Genomic DNA, 9,325 nt, shown 5'->3' with positions numbered 1-9,325 from the left:
GGGAGTCCAGCGACATAGCCATTACATTAACTGCTGGTTCCCCCAACAATGAAACTTTTGAAAGAAAACACAGAAGAAAAATTTCAAGATTTTAGTACAGGTAAAAGTGTCTTAGACATGACATGAAAAGCATGGTCCAAAAAGAAAAATTGAAAAATGGGACCTCATTAAGATTCAGAATTTTTGCAACTCAAAAGATACCAATAAGTAAATGAAGATATAAGCTATAGACTTGGAGATAAACATTTGCAAAACATATGTCTAATCATGGTCTTATCTCTAGAACATATGAAAAAAATTTATAACTCAATTTAAAAAGGCAAACAACTGATTCGTTCCAGTAAAAGGCCTTGCCATACTGCAGGTCACTTGTACCTGAAGGCCATGTGACAGACACCCATGGCTCATCCTCACCCCTTCACTCACCTTTTAAATCTTAGGTGTGTTAACTGGAACTTTGAGAAAACCTATTACACCTCCCTGGCCCATCCGGACATCCGTTTCTGAGCAGGGACATTGAGTTGCAGAAACTGTGGCTTCTCCTCTGCCTGATACCCCTGAATTTTAAGACTTCAGCATTTTCTGAAGCATACAGAGAGATCCTTTCTAACTTCCAGAATAAAGCTCAGCAGCTCAGTCTCAAGCACACTGTTCTCTAGAAACTGGGAGTTCTTTGAATCATCCAAAATAAGTGACAACAGTGCAAATTGTTTGTGAGCATCAGGGAAATATAGCAGCAGAGAGATCACCAGTCACCTATTCCTGCATGCCTTTGAATGCTCAGGATTAACTCAAAGAATTTAAGAAGGAATGTATAAATCACCAGATGACTAGAAAACATCACAGAAGCACAAGAAATGTGAGCAACCAACAAAATGTCTCTCTCCTGATGGAAAACATCAATTTACAGATAATACAATGGAATGTGTGGAAGTGTCAGATAAACAATTCAGAATATTTACAGTCACAAAACTTAATGAAATGCAATAGAAAAGAGACAATGAATTCAGAAGGTGAAAAAGTCCATTCATGATTTGAAAAAAGAAAAAGACACCATAAAAAAGAATAAAACAGAATTGTTTAGAGGTGAAGACTATGAAACAGGACATTAAAAACTCCCTCAAAAGTATTAAAAGCAGATTAGATCACACAAAAGATTGAATCTTGAATGTAGAAGACCTTTGACCTAGAAAAATATCGAAAAGACTTAAAAAGAAAAAAAAGACAAGGACAATATACAAGAAATACTAGATACCATTAAGCACCCAAACATTTAAATAATTTGTATCCCAGAAGGTGAAAAAAATAATAGAGGGATTGACAACATATTCCATGAAATCCTGGAAGAAAACTTTCTAAACCTATAGAGGCATTCAAATATCCAGACGCAAGAAATACAAAGGACCCCAAATAGAATCAACCCAAGATCTTCTCCAAGGCACATCATAGCCAGAATGGTCAAAACCACAGACTGAGACAAGATACTAAAATTAGCAAAAGAGAAACGTCAAGTTATTTATGAAGATTATCCCATCAGGTTAACGTTAGACCTCTTATTGGAAGCAATACAGGAAAGGAAATAATGGGGAAATATAGTCAAAGTGTTAAATGAGAAACAATTTCAAACAAGATTACTATACCTGACAAGATTATCATTTATCTGAGAAAAAATACATAAACAATTTTTTTCAGATAAATAAAACTTAAAAGAATTTATAAGCTCCAGACCAGCTCTTCAAGAAATTCTGAAGGGAGTGCTATACCAGGAAAATTAAAGTCAGACAGACAGAAATAAGAGAACAAAAAACAACCAAGAAAATGATTCACCTAATAATAGGAACATGTCTGGAAATATTGATAATGACGTTGAATGCTAATGGATTAAATTTTCTGTTGCCTAGAAGAAACACACATTTTAAATAAACACACATTTTAAATAAAGGGCTAATTTGTCAAGAAAACATAATGCTTATACATATCTATGTACCCAACTCAGGAGCACCTAAATACATAAAAGAAAGATTTCTAGAGCTAAAAGGAGAGAGAGACATAACACTATAGTTGTTGGGGAATCTCAAAACCCTATTATATCCTTTAGACAGATCTTCTAGACAAAAAATAGGCAGAGAGATACAGGACCTAAACAATACTCTATTTCAAATGCATTTGACATACATCTACAGAACTTTCAACCCTAAGACCACAAAATAAGCATTTTTCTCTCACCCCCACATGGAACCTTTTCAAAGATTGACCCTATGATAGGCCACAAGTCAAGCCTTTACAGATTCAAAGGCATAGAAACTATATCCAGCATTTTCTCTGAAAATGATGGAATTCAACTTGATATTAATTTAAGGAAAAATACTCAAAAATACATAAACATGCAGAAACTAAACAACTTACCTCTGAATGACTGCTCAGCAACCAAAGAAATTAAGTCTGAAATCAAATGATTTATGAAAACAAACGATAATGAGAACACTGGTTTCTATAATCTATGGGGCACCACGAAAGCAGTCATGAGAGGAAAATTCATAGCAAGTAGTGCACATAAGAAAAAGATTGAAAAAGATTGAAATAGACAACCTAACATCATGCCTCAGGGAATTGGAAAAATAAACAAATGAAAAATGCCAGAAGAAAATAAATAATAAAGACTCAAGCAAAAATAAATGAAATAGAAAATAAACAAACTATACAGAAAATTAATTAAAACAAAAGCTAGTTCTTTGAAGAGATTAAAAAGATCAAGACACCATTAGCTACACTGATTAAGAAGAAAGAAAGAACCAGATAAATCAAATATGTATGAAACAATCAGTGTTACGACACAGACACAATAGAAATACAAAACATCATTAGAGGATACTATGAGGGACTATATGCCAATAAACAAGAGAACTTGGAGGAGATGGACACATTCCTGGAAGTATAAAATCTACCAAGACTGAATCAGAAGGACATAGATAGTCTGAATAGACCTGTAACAAGCCATGAGATGGAATCAGTAATAAATACCCCCCACCCAAAAAAAAGCCCATGTCCTAATGACTTCACTTCTGAATTCTACAAAACTTTTAAAGAGTTAACCCCATTCTACTCACCAAAAAGAAGAGACAGAGAGACAGAAAGTGAAAACCTACCCTCCCAAAGGGGAAGGCCATGCTGCAATACCTTCTCCTCTATTCTCCTCTCAGGGTTTTGGGCATGAATGCACACATGCCTGGTGTGAGTTTAAGCTACTGGGTCCACGACTCAAGTCACAGTCAATTACATGGGAGTCCAGCATCATAGCCATTATGCTAACTGCTGGTCCCCTCCACTTCTTTTAAACATGGTGCTGGAAGTTTTATCCAATGCAATCAGAAAAAAAGAAAATAAGAAAAGGATTCAAATAGAGAAAGAGGAGTTGAAAATATCTTTATTTGCAGGTGACATGATGGTATACTTAGAGGTTTCCATGGAGAAACTTCTCAAGTAATAAATGAATACAGTAAAGTGGCAGGATACAAAATCAGCATCCAAAAATCTATATCACTTTTATATACAAATAATAAATTGACTGAGGTAGAACTGAAGAAAGGAATCCTTTCTATCATAGTTACAAAAGGTATAAAATACCTAGGGATAAACTTAATTAAGGAAGTCAAAGGCCTTTACAAAGAAAGTTATAAGAATTTTTAAAAATATGTTGAAAGCATTAATGTGACAAAGAAATGTCATATTATCTGTTAAAGATATTTTATAGTTTTATCAACTGTACTAGGGAGAAATGTTCACATGTTGAAATATTCACTTTGAAAGCTAAATAATATGATTGACTGTATAAAAGAGAATGTAATAAAAATGCAAATAAAAAAGATATTGAAAATGACACAAAAATTGGAAGGACATCCATGTTCCTAGATTGGAAGAATGAATGTGATCAAAGTGGCAATTCCACCCAAATTCATCTACATATTTTATGCAATTCCAATCAAATTACTAGAGACGTTCTTCATAGATCTAGAAAAGACAATCACAGAATTCGTCTGGAATCATAAAAGACCTTGTATTGCCAAAGCAATCGTGCATAAGAAGAGTGGAATGAGTGGGATCTCACCTCCTACCCCAAAATATACTCTAAAGCTGTAATTATCAAAACAGCATGATATTGGCACAAAAGCAGAGAGGTGGACCAGTGGAATTGATTAGGGACTCCAGAAATAAACCCACAAACATATAGCCAACTGATTTTTGACAAAGGATACCAGTCAATCCAGTGGAAAAAGGAAAACCTCTTTAACAGTTGTGCTGAAAAAACTCGGTATCTACTTGCAGAAAGGTGAAACTTGGCCCCCGTCTTTCATCATTAACAAAAGTCAACTCAAAATGGATCAAAGATCTAAACCTAAGACATCAGACTACTGGTGGAAAATACTGGGGAAACTCTGGGAGACATTGGGGTAGGCAAAGACTTCTTAAATAAGACTTCCAAAGCACAGGCAATAGTTTCAGAAATAGACAAGTGGGATTACATCAGATTAAGAAGTTTCTGCACAGCAAAGGACACAGTAATTAGTGTGAATCAATAATCCTTGGAATGGGAGAATATTTTCATGAACTACATGTCAGAGAAGGGACTGATAACCAAAATACACAGTGAACTCAAGCACCCTACCAAAAAAAAAAAAAGATTAGCCTAATTAAAAGATGAGAAAATGAGCTGAATAAAAATCTCTCTAAGACATATGAACAGTCAAAAAGCATATAACAAAATTCCCAACACCCCTCATCATAAGGGAAATGGAGATTAAAGCCACAATGAGATACCAACCTGACCACCGTCAGAATGGCAATGATTAAAAATACAAAAAATGCTAAGTGTTGGTGGGGTTGTGGTGAAAGGGGAACTCTCCTAAACTGTTGGCAGAAATGTAAATTGGTCTAGCCACCATGGAAAACAAAATGGAGGTTCTTCAAAGACCTTCAAATAGAACTACCGTATGATCTAGCAATTCCACTCCTGAATATCAACCCAGTGGACAGGAGAATGCTCAGTCAGAAAAGTGCTCACACACTAATACACTAATGTTTATTATGGCATTATTCACAATTGCTAAGACATGGAACCAACCCAAATGTCTACTAACAGATGAATGGATTAAAAAACTGTGGCACATATACTCTGTGAAATACTATTCAGCCGTAACACACAACAAGACCCTGGCATTTGATAGATAGTGGTCGAATATGGAATATTTATTGCTGAGTGAAGTAATCCAGGATATGAAAGAGAAATAATGTATATTTCCACTTAATATGCACTGACTGCACTCTACAGTAGAGATTGTAAGAATGAAGGACATAAAAGTGGTGAAAATAGTTATGGACACTGGAGACAGTGTGGAAGGAGGGCGGTAGAGGGAAGAAAATCAGGGAGAAAAATAGAGGCAAGATATTTGTGAAGCACAGAAATGGTTTACCTGTTGCTGATAACGTGTATAGGAATCTCAACTGAACTGGTCTAAGTTATAGTTCATTTGTGTAAATTCTCTTTCTAAGTCAAATGATGTATAGAATTCAAATGTTTAAAAATAATAAGAATATTTTAATAAAGTCAAACCACCGATGAAAACATTAGCACAAGATTTGAATAGACATTTCTTTTTTAAAAATATACAATTGGCTAATAAGCATATAAAAAGATGCTCAACATTATTAGTCACTAGGAAAATGCTAATTAACCCATTAGATATTATTTCTTATTTATTAAAATAGTTATAATTAAAAATAACACATGACAACACATGTTGGAGAGGATGTAGAGAAATTAGAACTCTCACGCATTGCTGGTGCAACTACTTAGTAAATCTGTCTGTTTCTTAAAAAGTTAAATTTAAATTTACTTTATGATCCAGTAATTCTTTTAGGTATCTACACAAGAAAAATGAAAATACATGTCCACACATTTCTTTGCAGTATTATTTATTAGTATCCCCTATCCCCAATAGAGGGGCATTAATATATACTGATTGTCCACACTCTATGGTAGAGATTGTAAGAATAGAGAGGTAGAGGGCATTATAAATAGCTAAATGTCCATCATCTAAACAATGGAATACTATTCTCCTATAAAAGCAAATTTTATATATAAATATAATGTATACACACACATATATATATACACACATACACACACACACACACACACATACATACATACATGCCTGGCATACTCAAGGATCCCTGAGCATAAACCAAATATATATATATAATCTCCAGAGCAAGGCAAAGGGAATTTCTGAATTAACAACAGAACATATAGAAAAAAAAGCAGACGAGTAGAGTCAGCTGTGCCCTAACCATGAGCCCCCAAGTAAGGAGGGGCAGGTCCCCAGTCCTACCTATGTGGCCCCTGGGAGTCAGTTCCTACCTAGTGCTCACTAGTGCATTTTCCTTCAGGAAAAATAATCTCATAAAAGAAGTCAGACACAAAAATCTACATACTATATGGTTTAATTTATAAGCAATATTCAGAAAAGGCAAAGATTCAAAAAAGAGAGATTAATGTTTTCTTAGGAAAGATAGATGTGCACAAGGAACCATATTAAGATAATAAAAATATTCTAAAACTGATTTATTTTTTTTTCTCTTTTTTTTTTTTTTTTGAGAGGGTTTTTTTTTCACTATAGGGCACGTGCGCTCGCCAGACAGACAGAGAGAGACATAGAGACAGAAAGCGAGAAATTACCCCCCAGGGGGGATGGTCACGCCGCAATCCCTTCTCCTCCATTCTCCTCCCGGGATCTTGGGCACGCACGCACACGCGCCCGGCGTGAGTTTTAAGCCACCGGGTCCGGGACACGAACCGCGGTCGACTACGTGGGAGTCCAGCGACATAGCCATTACGCTAACTGCTGGTTCCCTAAAACTGATTTATGATGATGGTTACACAACTTTGTCAATTTACTAAAAGTCATTGAATTGTATACTTGAAAAAAAAAAAGACATACATGATATGCAAAATAGACCTCAATCAAGATATTTGAAAACAAACAACGTGATTAAAAGCTTGTTAAGGGTGTTTCTGAAAGGTTTTTTTAAAACATGTGACATTTCATAACCTGTACTTCAGGAAGATCACTCCTATCGTGGCATGAAGGACAGATCAGATATGTGAGAATGACATGTTTTGAAGTAATAAAACTGCTAAATATGACACTGTTCAGTCAAACACATAATACGGTACAAAATCTGAGGTTACCCAAGGTCTGCTTTGAAAGCTCATGTAATAGAATTGACAAAAGACTCCTAGCTTCCTATCTCCTATCTTCCCCTTCCCCCCTTCCTCCTCCAAAAATTCCACCAAATCAAGTAGAATTAAAGAAGTGAAGGGTGTCAGGTGAGGGGTTCCTCTCACAGCCATCTATTCTGTTGTGACATTTGACAAACGTTGATACAGATTTCTGAATTACACTCTTTAAGCAGCAAAAGTCTGTTTCCTATCACAGCATATCCCACTAATGTGACAAGTTGGAAATATGACAGTGCTGATGTTCTATGCCAAAAACCATTCAGCAGGTGACTGAATTTATTTTACTGTTTAAAAACTAGCACCATCTGCCAATTATAGGCAAGTGACACCTAAAAGAAACTCCAACATGAAGGTTAAGAGAAGATGATGTATATGCCAATCCGACCTCTGATTTTGACAAAATGTCTCATTCCAATGCAAATACATTATATAAGTCAAAGGTATAATCTTTTGCAACATCAAAGCTTGTACTAGCTTGTATGAAGGGAATTTGCCTTCCTGACAATTTCTTGCTTAGATCTCTAGAAGAGAATTGCCACTTCAACTTCCCTTTTAAATTTTCTCTTATCATGTCTCTCAGCTTACCCCAACCCTAATGCAATTCTTCATCAGACACTTTCTTGAAGTCATTAATATTTGAGTTTTGCTCTTCATTTTCTTTGAACTACAATGTATTTTAAGCAATATGCCACAGCCAGGCAAAAACATGTCTTTCTCAGTTTTCATTCATATTGTCATCAGCTCTCATTCACATTCCTGGGGAGAGATCATTCCCTCACATTTGTCTGAAATGCAACCAGTATCAATGTAACTCATGCATGAGGTTAAAATGAACAAGAAATAATCTGCTCATTTAAGGAGCTTGGGTAGAGACCACACATTGTAAAAGGATTTTCACAAAAAAAGAAGCAGTCATAGAAAAGCAAGCAGGTTGCTGAATGTACTAAAAATACTGCACATGGGGGCAGGGGCAGTGTCAGTATTTAAAGGCTTTAGAGAAGATACCTGATGAGAACGGATGAGAATATATATGGGAACTGACTGAAAATGCCCAGCAGGCTGCTGTCAGAAAGAGCGATTAGACCCAAGAATATAAATGTTAAGGCTCATGGAAGAAGTCATAGGGAAAAAGGTGGATGCTCAGTCTAAGAAGGCTATTTCTCATAGTCCAAAACCAGTATGAGCTTTCTAAAGAAAGATTTAACAGTCATTCAGAAATCATCGAATGGGGGATCAGCAGTTAGCGTAATGGCTATGTCGCTGGACTCCCATGTAGTCAGCTGTGGTTCGCGTCTCGGACCTGGTGGCTTAAAACTCACACCGGGCGCTTGTGCGTGCATGCCCAAGATCTTGAGAGGAGAATGGAGGAGAAGGGATTGCAGCGTGGCCATCCCCCCTGAGGGATGATCTCTCGTTTTCTGTCTCTCTGTCTGTCTCTGTCTGTCTGGCAAGCGCGCACACCCCATAGCAAAAACCTCTCCCAAAAAGATATCATCAAATGCAAATTAGAAGAGTCTAACACTGGAAATAAGTTGACTTTGGATGACCTGCAATTTCTCTTCCAAAGTATAGTCTATGATCAAAGACAATCTTTAACTTTCCTTCTAACGGTTAAATTACATCATTTTATACTTATTATAAACATGAAGCATTAAGCTAAGGAAAGATTATGTCAACTATGGTTTAAATGAGGAATCAAAATATGTGATACATATTAGTATTATAAAATTAGTAATTTCAGGGCATGGTGGTGCCTGCCCTATGGCAAAATTAGTCATTTCAGAGTACATATTTTTAAAGAGGCAAACTTCAGTTACAGAAAAATTCAAACACAGGGTTCAGCTGGTGGTGTGATGGTTAAGGCAGCTGGATTCCACATGGCTGACTGTGTCGTTTGCATCCTGGATTTGGTGGGTTGAAAAACACACGGGGTACATGTGCATGCTTTCCCAAAATTCCCAAAAGGAGAAACAGAGAAGGGATTGCAGTACAGTCATCCCACATGAGAGGGTTGCTTTCTCTCTT

At 36.1% G+C, this 9,325-nt stretch overlaps 1 long non-coding RNA gene across 2 annotated transcripts in view; it reads right to left on the bottom strand.

Moving 5' to 3' along the window:
* LOC102477675 (uncharacterized) overlaps positions 1 to 9,325 on the bottom strand; it is a 363,527-nt gene that overhangs the window by 222,690 nt on the left and 131,512 nt on the right. The window lies entirely within an intron of this gene.

Source organism: Tupaia chinensis, unplaced genomic scaffold (genome assembly GCF_000334495.1).
Source record: "Tupaia chinensis unplaced genomic scaffold, TupChi_1.0 Scaffold000197_1, whole genome shotgun sequence".
In the NCBI taxonomy this organism is placed as follows: Eukaryota; Metazoa; Chordata; class Mammalia; order Scandentia; family Tupaiidae; genus Tupaia; species Tupaia belangeri.
The sequence above is the reverse complement of the archived record's forward strand: the minus strand, read 5'-3'. Positions and strand labels throughout refer to the sequence as shown.